At 42.6% G+C, this 19,868-nt stretch overlaps 1 protein-coding gene and 1 non-coding gene across 2 annotated transcripts in view; both read right to left on the minus strand.

Annotated features, from left to right (window-relative positions):
* Positions 1 to 19,868, minus strand: part of LOC126272462 (whirlin-like) — a 192,213-nt gene that overhangs the window by 131,031 nt on the left and 41,314 nt on the right. The window lies entirely within an intron of this gene.
* On the minus strand, positions 12,394 to 12,468 carry Trnat-ugu (transfer RNA threonine (anticodon UGU)). Its single transcript has one exon. It is a non-coding gene; the product is annotated as a tRNA-Thr (tRNA).

Genomic DNA, 19,868 nt, shown 5'->3' on the forward strand with positions numbered 1-19,868 from the left:
AGGTCTATAGCTGCCGAATTATGTCAATGATTTTTTTTAATGGAACTACTTAGATTTTCCTTTACTAATGTGTAGTAACTAAATATCAGCGACGCAAACCACAGTTCCACACAGGACTCGTATACAGTACCAAATGTAAGCAAACATGTAATTCAGGTACAGATCGTTTTATCATCATTACGATGATCATAAAATGTTAATCTTGAGCACTGACACTTTCTGTAAAGCGGTTTTTTGACAATACTGCACGTTGAATTTCATCTGGAGTCCAAACACAACAGACCCATGCGATACTGATTTTGATGTCTTTGGGGGTGGTTAGCGTTGCAGTCCATGGGTGTCAAGTCTCTTGAGAGTGAATACCGTTTTGTATTTCCCAAACGACCGATCCAACCAACTGAAAATGTTCTGTTAACAAAGTCTGCAATTATCTGTACGTAATGAGTGTGACAGCCGTCATGTTGCTGTCTGACGGGTTGCCTTATGTTCAGTGGGATGCCTTCCAACAACTTCACCAGTATTTCTAGTATGAGTTGTAGACACTTTTATAGAAATTTAGAGTACCATCAATAAAACAGAGACCAATGATACGAGTCCTTAAAAGCCCGCACGCAACATTGACAGCCCAAGGTTATTGTGTAACCACTTATTCCTTGAAATGACCAATAACGCGTATTGTGAAGACGGGTTTGCATGATTCATCTATACACAAAAACTTGCACAGAAACGCCGAATCACGCGTTCTTAGGCCTCTTGCACATTAAACCTTCCCCTTGCAGACATATAAATTGTGTGTTACCATGTTACCATACCTGAACTTCTAGATCCATTTCATTAATGGCTGTCCTTATTCGTTGCTGTGGTTTAATCTCCACATATGCAGTATCTTGAAGTCTTATTATGGTGTTTGTAAGAACAGATCGTGAGAATTCAGCACTATCAGGATTGCTTTCAGCATACTATCGAAACACTGGTCAAACAGTTTAGCGACATTCCCCATAAATAAAAACCGTATCCACTTGTTCTAGCTGCGAGAGTGAGTTTCTGAATATGATCATGATGTTTGGTTTATGGGGCGCTCAACTGCGTGGTTATCGGTGCTCGTAAAAATTCCCAACCTTTGCTCAGTAAAATCTCGCCACTTTCATGAATGATGAACACAGCACACCAGTCATCTCGAGGCAGGTGGAAGTCCCTGACCCCGCTGGGAATCGAACCCGGGACCCCGTGCTCAGGAAACGAGAACGCGACCGCGAGACCACAGTTTCTGAATAGCTTCACGAACAAAATGTGTCATCGCTATAACAGCAGAACACAGAACGATGGACTTCATGCGTACAGGTAAACACACGAACTATACCTGTGTTACGCGTTTGTCTAAATTGTCCTGGCGGGCAAAATAAAACGGGCTGGGAAGATGCGAAGGGCGCTCAACAAGTAATGCAAAAATTTTTCTTTTTGTGAAAGCAGGTTGGTTTAATTCAGGATTCAACACATCATATTATTCTCCTCTCATTTGGCTACAAAACTCTACTTTTCAACATAATTTCCGTTCCATGAGACCGCCGGCTGCTGTGGCCGAGCGGTTTCATTGTGGAACCGCGCTACCGCTACGGTCGCAGATTCGAATCCTGCCTCGGGCATGAATATGTGTAATGTCCTTAGGTTAGTTAGGTTTAAGTAGTTTTAAGTTCTACGGGACTGATGACCTTAGAAGTCCCATAGTGCTCACAGCCATTCCATGTGACGGCCTTACGCCTCCTTACGGGAGGAGCTGTACTCTATTGGTCGACGTCGGAGGCAATGTCTTGCTGCGTCAATGACCTCCCCAAAATCCACGTACTGTTTCCCATGGAGTGCATCCTTCATTGGGACAAACAGATGGAAAACGGAAGGTGCGAGACGCGTGCTATACAGTGGATGAGGAAGAACAGTCCAATGAAGTTTTGTGAGCTGCTCTCAGGTGTGCAGACTTGTGTGATGCCTTGCGTTGTCGTGGAGATGGAGAAGCTCGTTTGCATTTTTGTGGTGACGATTGCGCTGAACAGTTTCCTGAGGGTAGCACAATACACTTCAGAGTTGATCGCTGTACCTTGAACGATGGCATCAAACAGAATAAGCTCTTCAGCGTTGCAGAAGACGGTCGCCATGACATTACCGGCTGACGGTGCGGCTTTGAAGTTTTTCTTCGGAGGAGAGGAAATGTAGCGCCACTCGAAGGATTGCCGGTTTGTTTTCGGTCTATGTGATGAACTCATGTCTCATCGGCTCTAACGATGCTCGACAAGAAACAATCAAGATACGCCTCGTAACGTGCAAGCAACTCTGCAGAGATGGTCCTCCGTTCCTCTTAATGTTCTTCTGTTAGGCGACAAGGAAACCAGCGGACACACATCATTAGCTGTACGACTGTGTTAGCAGTACCAACAGAGACGTCCAGTTGTGCAACGAGATGTTTGATTGTGATCCTACCATCACCTCGAATGAGAGTGTCTGCACGTTCCAGTATTGCACTGTGTGCGGCGGCCGGTGCGCAGGAGATCAGATACGCTTGTGCGACGTTGTTACGATGATGTCAGGCCCTCGCCCAACGACTCGAAGTGCTTTTGTTCACTGCCTGGTCTCCTTAGACATTCTGCAGTCGCCTATGAATTTCCTCCAAAACAATCTCAGTGACAGCTCTCTGCTTGGATCGCATCTCCGTTACAGACGCCGCTTTGAAAGCTATGTACAGCGCTGACACATATCGGAATTTCATGAAACTATGAGAACTGAAGCGGGAATATTCCACTCTGCCCCACAACAAATTCCGAATTTTTTAATCCGAAACTGGCCTAGAAGAGACACATGTTGCATTACTTATTGAACGCCCACGTGTTTTGGTCACCTTAAGATAGGCAAGCCAAGTTACATCATCTACTCCAGGTGCGGAAGGTGTAAGCTGGGTTGCCTTTCACGTTGTACGAAATATTTTTCCGGACACTTTTATTTTGCCCAGCCTGTTCTTGGGGTTGACCTATCTTAAGTGTCCCACGCTGAAACTTCTACACACGCTGGCACAGCAGCGTGTGTAGCGTACATGCGCTGACACTGTAAAGATCGTTTCGATGTCACAGAACAGAACAGAACGGAACATTAAAACGTTGCACAATACATTTCAAGTGGCAACATTCGCAAAGGGAAGGGAACGGCAGGTCACCGTCAACGTTTCTTGGGAAAGAAAAATTTATCGGTGACGGCGTCTGCTGATATTGGAAAGTAACCTAATCTTGCCTCACTGACTCGTGTTACAGTGTTGGGTTTTATACTTATTTTACCACTTGCATTCTCTTCGTGACGTATTGCGAAAGTTGCATGAGGACTTAATAATTTTCTCTCCACCGATCTCCCATAGAAGAAAATCAGTACATGAAAGCGAAAAATTATTTAGGATTTACTGTAGGTGGAGAAAGCCTAAACCATGCCAAAATAACAATCCAAATAGACCCGGAGCTTTTTTAATAAAAATTGTTTCAGCAATGAAACACTCAGTTGCGATGAGCGATTTTTCGTTAATTGGCAACTACAAAGAAACAAAGATGCAGTGGATAAGGTAAAAAAAATAGTATCTGCTGCCTCCTAAACATTTTTGTTATGTTTGTAAGTATTTATTTTTCTGAACAAGTAAATTTTTATATTTCTACGATACTTAATCTGTTCTTTCGCCATTAATAAACTCCGCTACTATTGATGGTTCCTTAATGGTGTTAGCAGTGCGACTTTAAGACAATCGGTCCCTCGCAATCTCTCTTTCACTGGTCACTACCAAGACGAGTGACGTATTGCATTGATGTTTCGACTAGTGTGAATATACCGACATTTCATTGCACAATCCCATTGATGTCCAGAGTAAATGAACCTGAGCTTACTTTCTGCTCGTGCCAACAAAGTACCCACGATGGCTCTCCAAGAAAAGTGCTCCTCGAGAGAAAATGCCGTTAGTACGGTCTGAGCGTCTGTCCAGACCCATTGCGACTTCTTAAAATTACGAAAAATTTCTGTCCATGCCACAGCCACCAGATAATAATAGAGTAGATGTAACAGAGGTATTGAGCACAGTCTTCTTTTTACAAAGAAATTGGTGAATGCACTGTAGTGCGCTGCTTCTGGTTTTCAGTGTGTGGGTAGTGGTAGGTAACAAAATAAAGGAGAAAGACTACATGTGCTTTCTTCACTTACAGGAACTTTAATGTCTCTGGATTGACTCCCGAGAAGGTGCGAAATACATGACAACAGATTTTGAAATTGCCATTATTATTAAGATCAAACTCAGGCAGATTATGCCACATGACTGGGGACGTCTGGGAATGCCTTGATTTCTGTAAGTTACGGAACACTTTTCCTCTCCGTGCCCGGAGGAGGATTGTGAAAGCGCGTAGTGGCGTGGTAAAGTCAGTCAGTAGGAAGTCAGAAAGCAAGCATTTTACTGCAGCGATCTCCTTTGTGATCCGATACTGAATGTCGATTGGGCATTTCCTTATTTTTTTATTTTTTATTTTACGAATAGCTGTCCACCTCCTAATTTATAATCACAATATACACTGAAGCGCCAAAGAAACTGGTATAGGCATGTCCTTTCAAACAAAGAGATATGTAAACAGGCATAATACGGCGCTGCGGCCGGCAACGGCTATATAAGACAACAAGTGTCTGGCGCAATTGTTAGATTCGGTTACTGCTGCTACAATGGCAGGTTATCAAGCTTTCAGTGAGTTTGAACGTGGTGTTATAGTCGGCGCACGAGCCATGGGACACAGCGTCTCCGAGGTAGCGATGAAGTAGAGATTTTGCCGTACGACCGTTTCACGAGTGTACCGTGAATATCAGGAATCCGGCAAAACATAAAATCTCCGACATCGCTGCGGCCGGAAAAAGTTCCTGCAAGAACTGGACAAACAACTACTGAAGAGAATCGTTCAACGTGACGGAAGTGCAACCCTTCCGCAAATTGCTGCAGATTTCAATGCTAGGCCATCAACAAGTGTCAGCGTGCGAACTTTTCCACGCAACATCATCGTTATGGGATTTCGGAGCCGAAGGCCCATTCGTGTAGCCTTGCTGACTGCACGACACAAAGTTTTACGCCGAGCCTAGGCTCGTCACCTCCGACATTGGACTGTTGATGACTGGAAACATGCTGCCTGGTCGGATGAGTCTAGTTTCAAATTGTATATAGTGGATGGTCTACGGGTATGGAGACAACCTTATGAATTCATTGACTCTGCTTGTCATCAGGGGACTGTTATAGTCGGTGGAGGCTCTGTAAAGGTGTGGAGCGTGTGCAGTTGGAGTGATATGGGACCCCAGATACGTCTAGATACGACTCTGACAGGTGACACGTACGTATGCATCCTGTCTGATTTCCTGCATCCATTCATGTTCATTGTGCATTCAGACCGACTTGAGCAATTCCAGCAGCACAATGAGACGCCACACACGTCCCGGATTGCTGCAAAGTAGCCCCTGGAACACTCTTCTAAGTTTAAACACTGCCGCTCGCCTCCAAACTCCCCAGACATAACCGTTACTGAGCATATCTGGGATGCCTTGCAACGAGCTGTTCAGAAGGAATTTCCACCCCCTCGTAATCTTACGGATTTATGGGCCGCCCTGATGGATTCATGGTGTCAATTCCTTGCAGCACTCTTCAGACATTAGTCCGGCTCTTCTACGTGCGTTCTCGCTTCCCGCGCCCGGGTTCCCGGGTTCGATTTCCGGAGAGGTCAGGGATTTTCTCTGCCTCGTGATGACTGGGTGTTATGTGATGTCCTTAGGTTAGTTAGGTTTAAGTAGTTCTAAGTTCTAGGGGACTGCTGACCATAGATGTTAAGTCCCATAGTGCTCAGAGCCATTTGAACCATTTCTTTTTCGTCTACGTGCTTACGGGGAGCTACACGATACGAGGCATGTGTACCACTTTTTTTGACTCGTTAGTGTATAACCACAATATAGACTAAAACAGTAAGACTGATGAGATATCTGGGAAGAGCTTAACCGTGACCATTATGATTTAGAGAGTGACTGACTGTCCATTCACATTTTGTTGTTGTTGTTGTGGTCTTCAGTCCTGAGACTGGTTTGATGCAGCTCTCCATGATAATCTATCCTGTGCAAGCTTCTTCATCTCCCAGTACATACTGCAACCTACATCCTTCTGAATGTGTTTAGTGTATTCATCTCTTCGTCTCCCTCTACGGTTTTTACCCTCCACGCTGCCCTCCAATACCAAATTGGTGATCCCTTGATGCCTCAGAACATGTCCTACCAACCGATCCCTTCTTCTGGTCAAGTTTTGCCACAAAATTCTCTTCTCCCCATTCCTATTCAATACTTCCTCATTAGTTATGTGATCTACCCATCTAATCTTCAGCATTCTTCTGTAGCACCACATTTCGAAACCTTCTATTCTCTTCTTGTCCAAACTATTTATCGTCCATGTTTCACTTCCATACATGGCTACACTCCATACAAATACTTTCAGAAATGACTTCCTGACACTTAAATCTATACTCGATGTTAACAAATTTCTCTTCTTCAGAAACGCCTTCCTTGAAAATTTCCAGTCTACATTTTATATCCTCTCTTCTTCGAACATCATCAGTTATTTTGCTCCCCAAATAGCAAAACTCCTTTACTACTTTAAGTGATTCATTTCCTAATCTAATTCCCTCAGCATCACCCCACTTTGTTCGAATACATTCCATTATCCTCGTTTTGCTTTTGTTGATGTTCATTCACATAGTGCATCCTTATCCCACGTTGTAAGTCCGACCAAAGTGAGGAGACATTAAAATAAGCCAGGTTTTCAACGAACACTTCACACTATCAATGACATCTTTTTGAGTTTCCTCGTTACCATCTGTGTTGCTGTTTACCATCTCACAATATTTGATTGTGTCTTAAGAAAATCAGTTATTAATCGTTACTTAGAACAGGCGAAACTTAAGGTATGGGTTCGCATCAGACAGAATTTATTAACATTGACAGTAGGTAACGAAAACTGAAATGATCGGTGTATTGGTTTTCGAATGTTCCCAGATAAAAAAGCTGTCGACGTATAACAGCATAATAAAATAAAATTAAATGAAATAAAAGATAAAGGAGCAGGAAGAAAAAGCTGGATAAATTTTTCGAAGCAGTCGAAAAATGACCCGTTAGTGAACCAGAACTTCATCCAGAAACAGTGTTACACCTGCTACGATATGGAAAAAATCAACAAACATTACTTTGCTGAAAACACTGCAGTATTTGCCTCAAGCGCATAGAAACCTCAGCAACTAATGCAACAATTTAACACTGCAAGTATCAAAGCAGGTCTGAAAATCAGTCACACTGAGACTTATAACAATGGACATCTTTCATAAGAATGCTTAAGCAAGTCACCAAGAAAAAAAGGCAGGAACCCTCTTAAAAAAGAAGAGGGAAAAAACAGAAGAACAAAATTTGACTGAAATATTTTTGGTAAGCTAACAAACACAGTTAGTGTGTATCACCAGTTCTGAATTACCACAGCGAGACGAAGTTTTAATGAGCAAAACTGTTGAGAAACTGAAGGTTACGCAGTGGGCAATGGCAAGATAAATGTTGGGAAGAGAGGTAGGAGAACAAAAAGAAACTGATCATATGACAGACGTCATTATGATTGTAATGAAAACGAAATGGAAGTAGGCGGGTAGAACCTGGAGCCAGGGGAATGGTTGAGAGGTAGGCCAGGTAAATTCTTTCCTACGAATAAGAAAAGACAGAGAGAAATTACCTCTCTGAAGGTTGGTAGCTGACAGTATAAAACGTGTAGGGGTAACATTGATGCGTCACACTGGAACCGCAGTGCATGGAGAAGTGTAGGGGGGGGGGGGGGGGAGCTTTGTCCATCACTGGATGCCAAATGGCTGAGAACAGCATATGGGCTATCAGACCAATTGTGTGATTAGATTGAAGAGTTCCTAGATAACAGAACGCAGCATGTCATTCTCAATGGACAGAAGTCTTCCGAAGTAAGAGTGATTTCAGGTGTGCCTCAGGGGAGTGTCATAGGACCGTTGCTATCACATTATACATAAATGACGTGGTGGATGACATCGGAAGTTCACTGAGGCTTTTTGCGGATGATGCTGTGGTACATCGAGAGGTTGTAACATTGGAAAATTGTACTGAAATGCAGGAGGATCTGCAGCGAATTGACGCATGGTGCAGGGAATGGTAATTGAATCTAAATGTAGACAAGTGTAATGTGCTACGAATACATATAAAGACAGATCCCTTATCATATATCTACAGTATAGCAGGTAAGCAACTGGAAGCAGTTAATTCCATAAATTATCTGGGAGTAGGCATTAGGAGTGATTTAAAATGGAATGATCATAGAAAGTTGATCGTCGGTAAAGCAGATGCCAGACTGAGATTCATTGGAAGAATCCTAAGGAAATGCAATCCGAAAACAAAGGAAGTAGGTCACAGTACGCTTGTTCGCCCACTGCTTGAATACTGCTCAGCAGTGTGGGATCAGTACCAGATAGGGTTGATAGAAGAGATACAGAAGATCCAACGGAGAGCAGCGCGCTTCGTTACAGGATCATTTAGTAATCGCGAAAGCGTTACGGAGATGATAGATAAACTCCAGTGGAAGACTCTGGAGGAGAGACGCTCAGTAGCTCGGTACGAGTTTTGTTGAAGTTTCGATAACATAACTCCACCGAAGAGTCAAGCAGTATATTGCTCCCTCCTATGTATATCTCGCGAAGAGACCGTGAGGATAAAATCAGAGAGATCAGAGCCCACACAGAAGCATACCGACAATCCTTCTTTCCACGTACAATACGAGACTGGAACCGATAGAGGTACTCAAGATACCCTCCGCCACACACTGTCAGGTGGCTTGCGAAGTATGGATGTAGATGTAGATAATAATGATAATTACAACAATTTAAAAACGTCATCAGTTGCTCAAGGACAGTCCAAGAATCAAGAGAGTGCTATTCTGTCAAATACACTTCCATTGTGATTAGATTATTGTGTTTCTTATTTTTGATGACATCTTACTTTATTCATCGCAGCATGTTCCCATTTATCGGTTAGCGTTAAAATGGACAGTTAAGGGTGTAAGGATGCTAATATTATTGAGAGTGGAGGGGACGAGGGATATCAGCGTAACAACCTCCCGTCCAACACCACCATTGCCTTGATTTATGTGTGGGAAACAGTGCATCATGTCTGGAAACACACGAAAGGTAAAAACTACTACTGTTTAGATCAGAGCCTTGAAATCACTTCTAGTGATGACCTGGAAGACTTTAAAGTATAGCAGCTGTCAGGTGTGATTATGTGACCGAAAATCTTGTATCTAGTTTCATACAGAATTTTGATTCTGTGAGAACTAGATACGTTGTACTATTGAAATATTCCATCCAAAATTGAAAAGTAAATGGTGCTTCAATACGTTTTATGAAGTAATGTCTGTGACACACGATAGAACATCACATCCATTGTAGATAATACGGTAGTTGAGTGCAGGACAGTTTCTTCAGTGTTTAAGACGCAATATACAAGTTTCAAAAACATGTTATTTAGGAAACAAACCATGAGTGTTTGTCCATGACATGTTGAAGAGATGGAAAACGGAACTCGGAAAGATTTCATTTCCTCTATCAATTTCAATAGCTGTTGCAGCTGCAGTCCACATTGTAGTTAGCTAAATTAAGCGCACACTTTGCATCTCTTCTCGGCCTTGCTCCTGTTGGGCAATTTGGAGCCGGACATAATTAACTTTGTTTGCATTTACTACTGCACACAATATCACTGATACTACAAGAAGATCATCACATGAAGCTTATTCGTAAGAATGTTACAAAATTGAAGACCCTAACGTTATATCAAGCTATTTAGGCTTTGCAGTAGGGAGTGGATGAGAAGATGAAGTTACCATTATTTAGTTTACTTTCGCCAAAAGGACCTTCAGACAGTGTGGAATGATCAGCCCTTCAAAAGTTGCCTGCTTGCAAAAGATTATCGTGGTAAAGAATGTGTAAAGAAGGCCAGGAATAGGAAACGGAGAGTATCGGAGTTTTTAAATAGTTAATTTGGTGATTTAAGACTACGCGTTTTTTTACCTTTATCAATCGAGTAAAAAATAAAAATGTGAAGCAAATTCATAGGAATAAATTACAATGGAAGTCGTTGCCTTTGTTTCATAAAGTAGGTCCTCTAGATTTTAAAATTTTCTCTTTTTTGTGAATGTAGACATTCCGAACATATACTGTTGATGAAGAGCTCTCGGGTTTCCACACGGGTGTTAGTGTTAAAATACTGCGATGGTTCGAAAAGTGTCACGCTTATGCTCTGACGAAGTCAGAATTCTCTTTTTCTTTTCTCAACAGAAGAGTTGGAAGAGATTTTAGAAGCTACATCTTAAGACAAATTTTGAAATCGTTTGCCATCTGCATGACTTCTACACCAAATAAGATATATAAGACAAAACGGAGATTTTCTTGAGAAAGTTACATTTCACCTCCTGTTTTCTGCTCCGCAAATGATCTTTCACATAATTGCCTTCGCCAGCAAGAAGGTATTCAAATTTAATTTATATGTATGTAAGCAGCCACGGCTGTTAAACAAATTTATCATCACTTGTGGAGAGACAAACGTGGATATTCAGGATCACAGCGAGTTCTAGAGTCATGTCTGTCCTTTATACATTTTAGTGACAACTTACTAGAAGCGTTTCTATCAATTTCATGAACTGGTTTCTTCGTAACTAAGGCAATGGTCTGTGATATATTCACTATCCGATCAAAAAGCATGCAGACACTTATTAGATGACATTAATAGCGGATGTGTCCACTCTTTGCCTTTATGTGGGCTTGAATCCTGCTGGGGATACTTGAAATGAGGTATTTCGACGCCGGAAGAGGAATGGCAGCCCATTTTTCCTCACGAGCCGATGCCAGAGAAGGTAGTCAAGGTGGACGCTTGGGCCTGGGGCCAAATCGACACTGTCGCTCATCCGAAAGCTGTTCAGTTGGCTTCAGGTCGGGACTCTAGGCAGGTAAATCCATTTCAGAAATGTTATTATCTGCTAACCCATGCCTCACATTAGCTGCTTTATATCAGTGTGCATTGTCATGTTGACATAAACAGTCATAGGCCCTGAAGTGTTCCTCTACTGTACACAGTACTAAGTACTGTAAACAGTGTTCATCATTCCCCATTTAGAGTTTTCTTAAGCGCAGTATGGTGACGGCATCCAAACCACGAAACAAAACCTCATACCGTAGCAACACATTTGGCCCTACAAATTATAGCAGGTCACATTCTCCATGCATTAAAGAACCTAAACTAAACTCTGTCCGAACAGGCCATGAAGACCCAACGGTACCGACCGGCCACCGTGTCATCCTCAGACACAGGCGTCAATGGATGCGGATATGGAGGGGCATGTGGTCAACACACAGCTCACCCGGCCGTTGTCAGTTTTCGTGACCGGAGCCGCTTCGTCTCAATCAAGCAGCTCCTCAGTTTGCCTCACAAGGGCTGAGTGCACCCTGCTTGCCAACAGCGCTGGACATCCAAATACTAGCCCAGCCCAACAACGCTTAACTTCGGTGATCTGTCGGGAACCGGTGTTATCACTGCGGCAAGGCCGTTGGCTCTCTCCATGCATTAGCCAAACCGAAACCCTTCCATCGGATTACCGCACGGTATATCATAATTCGTCACTCCGAATCACTCGTTTCTTCTCATTTACTGTCCAGTCACGTCGCTCTTTACACCAACTGGAGCGTTGCTTAGCAATGACTAAAGATTTGTGTGTCTTAGGAGGAATTGTGAGACCACTATACCGCGCTCTTTGTAACTCCCCACGCACAGCCACTGTTCTAGCTGAGCTGCTGGTAGCACTGTAGAACTTACCAATATTCCTTCCAACATTTGATGTGATTTTGTACAACCACCCTTTCCAACACTACCTGAGGTCTGTCTAGTCTTTACTTATTTGTGATTGTACCTCCACGTTTCCACTTCATGTCAAATCATCAACAGTCATTTTGGGCAGCTTTAGAAGGGTTGAAATATCGCTGATGGATCTGTTACTCAGGTAACATCCAATGACTGGTCCACGTTCGAAGTCAGTGAGCTCTCATGACTGTCCCATTCTGCTGTTACTACTTCCCTATTGGCACACAGTATTCCCCCCTCTTGTTATAGTATATACTTGTATGGTGTCTGTTCTTTCGGACATGTCCGAAACATCAGACACCATTGATAACCTGGAGCCATCTAGAACGAAATTAGAATTATATATTAATACCTTCAGCTGCTGACGGGCGTTGATATACATCAACGGGGACAGGTGAAAATGTGTGCCCCGACCGGGACTCGGACCCGGGACCTCCTGCTTACATGGCAGATGCTCTATCCATCTGAGCCATCCAGGGCACAGAGGATAGTGCGACTGCAGGGACTATCTCGCGCACGCCTCTCGCGAGACACACATTCTCACCTTAGATGTCCACACACTACATTCGCAGTGTCCCCACCAACACACTCATTACTCGTGGAAGATATTCTTACCAAGTCCCGTAAGAGTTCTGGTTATATGTGTGCATCCACACAGAAGAATGTTCGAAAGAACAGACACCATATCCATATAAGTATATAGTTCTGGCAACACCAGCCATGACCTTCTGTGCGAATGCACAAATATTACCCGAACTCTTATGGGACTTAGTAAGAATATCTTTCACGAGTAATGAGTGCGTAGGGTAGGGACACTACGAATGTAGTGTGTGGACATCTAAGGTGAGAATGTGGGTTTCTCGGGAGGCGTGCGCGAAATAGTCCCTGCAGTCGCACTATACACTGTGCCCTCGGTGGTAATATGGATACAGCGCCTGCCATGTAAGCAGGAGATTCTGGGTTCGAGTCCCAGTCGGGGCACACACTTTCACCTGTCCCCGTTGACATATATCAACGCCCGTCAGCAGCGGAAGATATTAATATATAATTCTAATTTCTTGTTATACTGGGGGCTCCGCTTCTCGTGAAATCTAATGGTCTACTGCGCATTACAAAGGGCTGTATCGATGTTTTTGATCAGATAGTGTAATTATATAACTCTCTTTGCACCAAATTTAGAGGTACTATTGCACGTTGTTGCCTTTGATCAGATAGTTTACTTATCAAACTGTGTTTTAGTTATTTTTAAGTCTCGCAGGCACACTCTTTCGTGTGTTGTTTTGCACCCGTTTCAGAGGTACCATTACACCTAGTTGGACCCAGATCACTTCGGCCGACACTCCACACTAAGTACAGCGATATCCTAGAAAAAATGGCGCTTCAGAAGATCTGACTAGGACTGGAGGACGTTGTTGATACCAACAGCTGCAAAAACTGTATGACTTTTTTCTAGTGCGACGTGGTGTCCGTTCGCGGTTGCGTGAAGCGCTTAAGCAATAATTCTGTTGCTAAAGCGAGACCGGGAATACGATTTCTGTCTGTCTGTAATGGAATACATGAAGTTTTTTTTTATTTTTCATTTAACGGCAGACGAAGTGTAGAAGAACTGAAAATAATTTCGTTCCATGTTCCATTGATAGCTGTACGCTAAACAGATTGATTTATGTGGTGGTGACTGGTGGTGAACGGAGTGAAACAAATGGTAGCACTATATAGTTGTAATTAAACTGACGGTGCTCTGATTACTGCAGTGCGGGATGAATACATTGCAGGGTGCTGAAACATCGTAGATACATTCATTAACCAGTGCGCTCGCAATGTTGAAAAAAATAATAGCTCCGCTTTCTGCCACCAGGTGAAGATACAGCGTTGTAAGCAGTCAGATTGTGAAATGATTTCTGTTTTGACGTCAGTATGCTGCTTGTCGCTCGGAGATGTGAGCCGCTTTCTCTTGCGAAGGAACTGTTGGTGTAAGGGGTCAAGAAGATTGAAGTTTTTTGTATGAAACTCAATGACAGTTGAGAAGAAAGACCGTGCACTTCTGTTGAAGTTGATTATTAGAACGGCAGCAATAGCGAAAACATCGCCTACAGAATTAGCTGCGAAAAGGTCAGTAAACAGGCTAAGGGATAAGATCAAGAAATAAGAAGAAACAGGTGAAACTGGTGGTGCAGCAGGGCGAGCGAGAGGGCCCATTCACTTGGCAGTTGTTGAAGAAGTAATTGTAGCTATAGCCGGCCGTGCAGCACACCTTTCAAAATCTGCACCCAGTGTTCGAGGTGTGTCACGGGAATTGTCTCCCCCTAGGCCAAAACCTCAGAAGATTCTGCGGCACATTTTAAACTTGTATCGCTACAAGATTCAGAATGTGCACCAAATGAAGTGCCAAGATAGGCTACAAACCCCGTGACTCTGCCTTTCGTTTTTTTTATTATTATTATTTTTTGTACGTATGCAAATGGATGACACGTGGCCAGGAAATATTATTTAGAGAATAGAGACACATTTTATTCTGTATGTTGCCGCGAATGCACAGAACTGTCGCATATGGGTTTCTACTCTGCGACATGTTCAAGAACATCCACTGCACTGAGCTTATGTGAACGTGTGGTGCGGTTTCAGAAGTTTCTTCGTTCTCAGTCCGTTTGCCTTCGAGGCGGTGACACCTCGCCGGCCTGTTAGGTGTACAGTGACATCTGCATGTTGCAAGGACCTCCTTGACAACACGTGATTCCAGCTTTGTAAGAACGCAACTGTGTCCACAACACTATTTTCATGCAAGATGGGGCAACATCACATGTCACTTGCCAGGTGAAAGATTTGCTTCGAGAAAACTTCGGAAACGACAGCACATATCTAGAAAATTTCCAGATGTGTGGTCTATCATATCCCATGACCTAAATCCATGTGATTTCTGATTTGGGGGATATGAAATAAAGGGTCTATCAGCGACGTATCCGGACTGTTGCTGATCAGCAGATTTGCTTAAGACGATATTTCGCTCTGATAACACCGGATATATTGCGAGCAACTGTCGACATTGCAGTGTTACGGATACAGTATGTTACTGAGTCAGGAGACCGTATTAAATACATGGTGTAACTTGTGACCATATCATAATAAACGTGCCAGAACCATCGTTATCATGTGTTTGATCGTTCCTCCCATTTTCCTGCACCCACATCGCATTCTGACTGCTTACAGCGCCATATTTTCGTCTTGTGGCAGAAGGTGGAACTTTCTCTTTCAATATACTCTGCTTGCGCTCCGTTTAATGAACGTATCTGCTGGCCGGGGTTTCCGAGCACGCACAATCGTTGATATATTGCATTCCTAGAGTGGATCATCACGGTATTTAAGGGGTGCCGTTTTGGTAGCCGAGCGGTTCTAGGCGCTACAGTCTGGAACCGCGCGACTGCTACGGTCGCAGGTTCGTATCCTGCCTCGGGCATGGATGTGTGTGATGTCCTTAAGTTAGAACTACTTAAACCTAACTAAGTCCCAGGGGACTGACGACCTCAGAAGTTTGGTCACATAGTGCTCAGAGCCATTTGAACTATTATCTGAACATATATACGATGTTTCACTGTCCTTTGTTATATTCAGCCCGTACTGCAGCACTCGGAACACTGTCATTTTGTCATAACCATCCGGTAGAAGGAGTTAGTTATTTCGACTGCGTCTGCGAAATTGGAACAATCGTATTTACAGAAAGTGCTGTTCTCATAGCTCTCACACAAAAGTGTGCCGTAATGGCGAAAAGTTTCAAGCGATGTAGTTACTGCACTACTTACACATACATTCATTCAGTGTGAATTTGGCTGCGGCTTTGTGCAAACATCAAGAGAATTTCAGAAAACATCAGAAACTCAGACTTTCAGTAAAGTCCTTTAAATGTCGGAACTCACGAGAGGCACTCAAACGTGAAACCTCATTGTACTAACTGGATCAACAAAGTGGAATGTTTTTCGGAAGCTGTTGAAAACAATAATTGGAGCTAGTTGCTAACTTCAGCTTGCAATGAAAAATATTTCAAGATCATTTACAGTATCACAAGTCACCTGTCATTGGTTGCCACATGGCCGACACAGCCGGCTAGTTTGGAGTTCCTGGTAGGAACAAAAATCGATAAACTCATTGAGTGAACTCTGTCGCTAATAAGAGACATTACCTGAGATGTTGCGGTACACATTGATCATGTAACATTAATTAATGGCCAGAGCAGCGAGTGTGATGGAAGATACGTCATAAGTCTTAAATTTAGTCAGACACATAGTGTCATTTGAATACGTGTTGTAAGGTACATATCTATTTGCTGCATTCTTGCAGTTGTCAGTCTGGTGAGAACGACAAGAGATTTATCTCCGTCAGGTCTTAGAAAAGACACCAGTGTTTGAATCTGTGCACTGTAATTAGAGAATAACGTTGTTGATTGCAGATGTTAAGGCAAACATGAATAATAAATTTTCAGAAAATATCGAAGACATATCACATTTTGTCCGCAGCTCGTGGTCGTGCGGTAGCGTTCTCGCTTCCCGCGCCCGGGTTGCCGGGTTCGATTCCCGGCGAGGTCAGGGATTTTCTATGCCTCGTGATGACTGGGTGTTGTGTGATGTCCTTAGGTTGGTTAGGTTTAAATAGTTCTAAGTTCTAGGGGACTGATGACCATAGATGTTGAGTCCCATAGTGCTCAGAGCCATTTGAACCATTTTTTTTTTTTGAACATATCACATTTTAAAGCTAACGATGTTCAATCTGATAACCATCAGCATTTTCTTAGGGCGACATAGAATTACTTACACATAAATGTATGAACACCGACCTCAAGAAAGGACTGACTGACGAGTATTCACCCAATACTCCCAACAGGATGCTCTCCGCCACGCACCGTACGGTGGCTTGCCGAGTATCGATGTAGATGTTGATGGTGAATATGATAATGATGATGATGACGTTGAATTACAGCTGGTGGAATATATTTCACAGTAAAATCATCGCAACTTTGTGTACAGAGTACTGCAGGACTGATGAAAAATGATTAGATAGTGAAATAAGTTAATGCACTCAACGGGAACGGTCCATGTCAGAAGTTACAACGCCACGTAGTTTTCTGTAGCGAAACGTATATGAGGACACCACTTGGGCGATGCGAAATATGACATAATGATGTCTATCACTCAAAAATTCTTCGAGCCGCAGAGTGTAAGTTTTAGCTTAAAATCAACATCACGTTTGTGAACTGTGTGGATGCCTTACAGAGATGAAACGGATAACTGTCTTTGTGACCGTAGGAAACAAAGCATGTTTTAAACTGTTAGGCGTTGTCACCGATGCTTAAGTACGGATTAGAGTCTATAGACTAGCGCTGAAAAATGAGGTTGTCTGTCAATAAGGATTAGTTTCATCGTGAGTGTAGGACTGCCATTATTCATTATTGCACATATGCATATGTCAACTTGTCAGTTTAGTAGACACATTCTATCTGCTAATTTACAGTGAAACTGTTTTCTAAAAGCTCGTGGAAATACGTAATATTAAACCAAGTTGTGAAAGACAAGACCGAGAGACCAATACCCACAACTGACAAAACTTCAGAGCTCTTTTTTATGGCTGATAAGGCATTGTATTATTCGGAGTAAGTAAAAAACAACGAAATAAGAAGAAAATGTACACATACTAAGATAATACATCATTTAAAAACACTTACACCGTTTGTTAGAAGGAAAAGTAAGTTTTCGATAAACTAGCCACATATAGTCGCGCAGAAAGTGTGAGACATTTGTAGGAGTACTGAGCAAGCTCTTATTTTCGCTTTGAGGTCGCTAATAGCAACAGTCTGTGCCAACAAGACGTATTCAGTATTTAAGTAATTCTTCCTTTATGCAGTACCTACATTATTTCAGGAAAAATGTTCTGAATATCGTGACAGCAGAACTGTCGACTAATAAACTAAAGAACATAATATTTTGCTGGAAAATATTCGTGAAAATTTGCACTCACTATACTAAGTTTTAAGACGTACAGAAATATAAATGATGAAATCACGATATGAAATTGTTAATTTCTTATAAAGTATCACAGTACAGATGAATTAATTCCCATAGTTCTCTTCTCAGGTCGATATGACTTGTCACATCGAACTAACATGTTATTAAACAGGACGTAACGGCACGACGTAACATGAATTCCATGAGATACTTAAATGTACTGGATTTGTGTCGAATAGATAATAGAGACTCGTGAGAGTTCTTGTAAACGCTAGAACAAATAGTTCTATGCGGAAATGAGAAGGCTATCTGGAGAACATAGCGCAATGGGGTGAATATTAGAACTGGAGCCATTCATGCTAAAGTGAAAAAATAAATGGAAATATGGCTGCTTTCGGCCAAATCAGTGAAAGTCGGAGAAAGAATTCAATGAAATGGCTTACGACTAGAATAGATCAACTGCGTGATTATAGAAAAATGCACACCCAGTGAATAACATTTCTTGTAAGAAAGCCGACGAATCTCACCATACGGTATCCTATAGTGGCTATAAACCGGACAGTCAACTGTTCTGTAATGGAACATGTAAGCGGAGAACGGTTTTGCTCTATGAACGTCAAATCCATCTGAACCTGTTGCAGACACTAATGATCCCCATGTTGTGCGCCACTAGCCATACATGATCATCGTCATCATCATCAAACATCCATCTATCTTGTTAGCCTGTGTCTGCTGCCTCCAGCGATCCGGATTAAAGTGCTGGCAATCAGTTCTTCTACACCGATAAACTGGGTCGGCAAACTCATTAAAGAAGGCTGTTAGCCCGTTTACCGGATCAGATTTAGTGGAGCACTAGTGTCAACAATTTTTGTCTTAGGAGAAAAGATGACGGGAAATTGTGGGGTTCCAACTAGTAGGTAAGTGATGCAGCACGGTAACGGCAGGGAGTTAAAAGAGCTCTGCATGACAACCCACAGGGAAGCTCGTGTAGTTGCTGTAGATATAACGTGTCAAATTATCACAGTGTCATAAAAGATGACGGCTTGGCAAACTATAATTCAGCAGCTCAATGAAAATTATGAACCCTTCTGCTTGGTTATAGCATTATAGCATTTAGTCTGAGAGAGGAAAAGGCTAACAGCAGTTATACAGAAATTAGGCAACACATCTAATAGTCGAAGGACAAGGAAAGGAGGCAACACTTCGGGAGGTAGCAACACAAGCCAATTCACTATGTTGTTCAATCTGTAAATAGGCCAAGCAATAAATATACTGCTGTACTGAATTATATAATACGTTTCAAGACTAAAAGTCACTTTACGACAGGCGATAGAAATTGTGCTTGTCACCTGCACACTGGTAGGCAAAGACGTAGCAAGAAGATCGATAGTTGCTGCTAGATGAAGTACGCCTGCCAGCAGAAAGGCCAAAGACAGACTCGCAAGCAACTTACCGCCAACGCCCTCTCGACTATAGCTATTTAGATTGCCGCCGCTGACCAGATGGCTCAGTCTGTCACCAGCTCAGTCAGTCAACCACAGTCACTTGCTCAGTAACTACTCAGTCACTAGCTCAGTCACTATTCTAGTTGGCGTCTCCAGTTCCAATCACAGGCTACGAAAGTGTTATGCGACCAGAATAGTGTTTATAGTGGGGCTTGTAAATCACCAGCAATGAGGCCAACGTGCATTGTTATATAAAGAGCTTGTACCACAACACATGGACTCTCTTAAAGATAAGTAGCTTCCTATTAATGTAAATAAAGAACCATGTTAATACACGTGTGCAGTTGTGTTGAAGAAAGAGAATACTGGGCACCAAACATCCTCTCCCTTGATTCCCATGGTACAAGATTCAACAGTGCTTCTTAAGTAAAACGTTTAAAGAAGACGT

The sequence above is a fragment of the Schistocerca gregaria genome, chromosome 5, assembly GCF_023897955.1.
Source record: "Schistocerca gregaria isolate iqSchGreg1 chromosome 5, iqSchGreg1.2, whole genome shotgun sequence".
NCBI classification, from domain to species: Eukaryota; Metazoa; Arthropoda; class Insecta; order Orthoptera; family Acrididae; genus Schistocerca; species Schistocerca gregaria.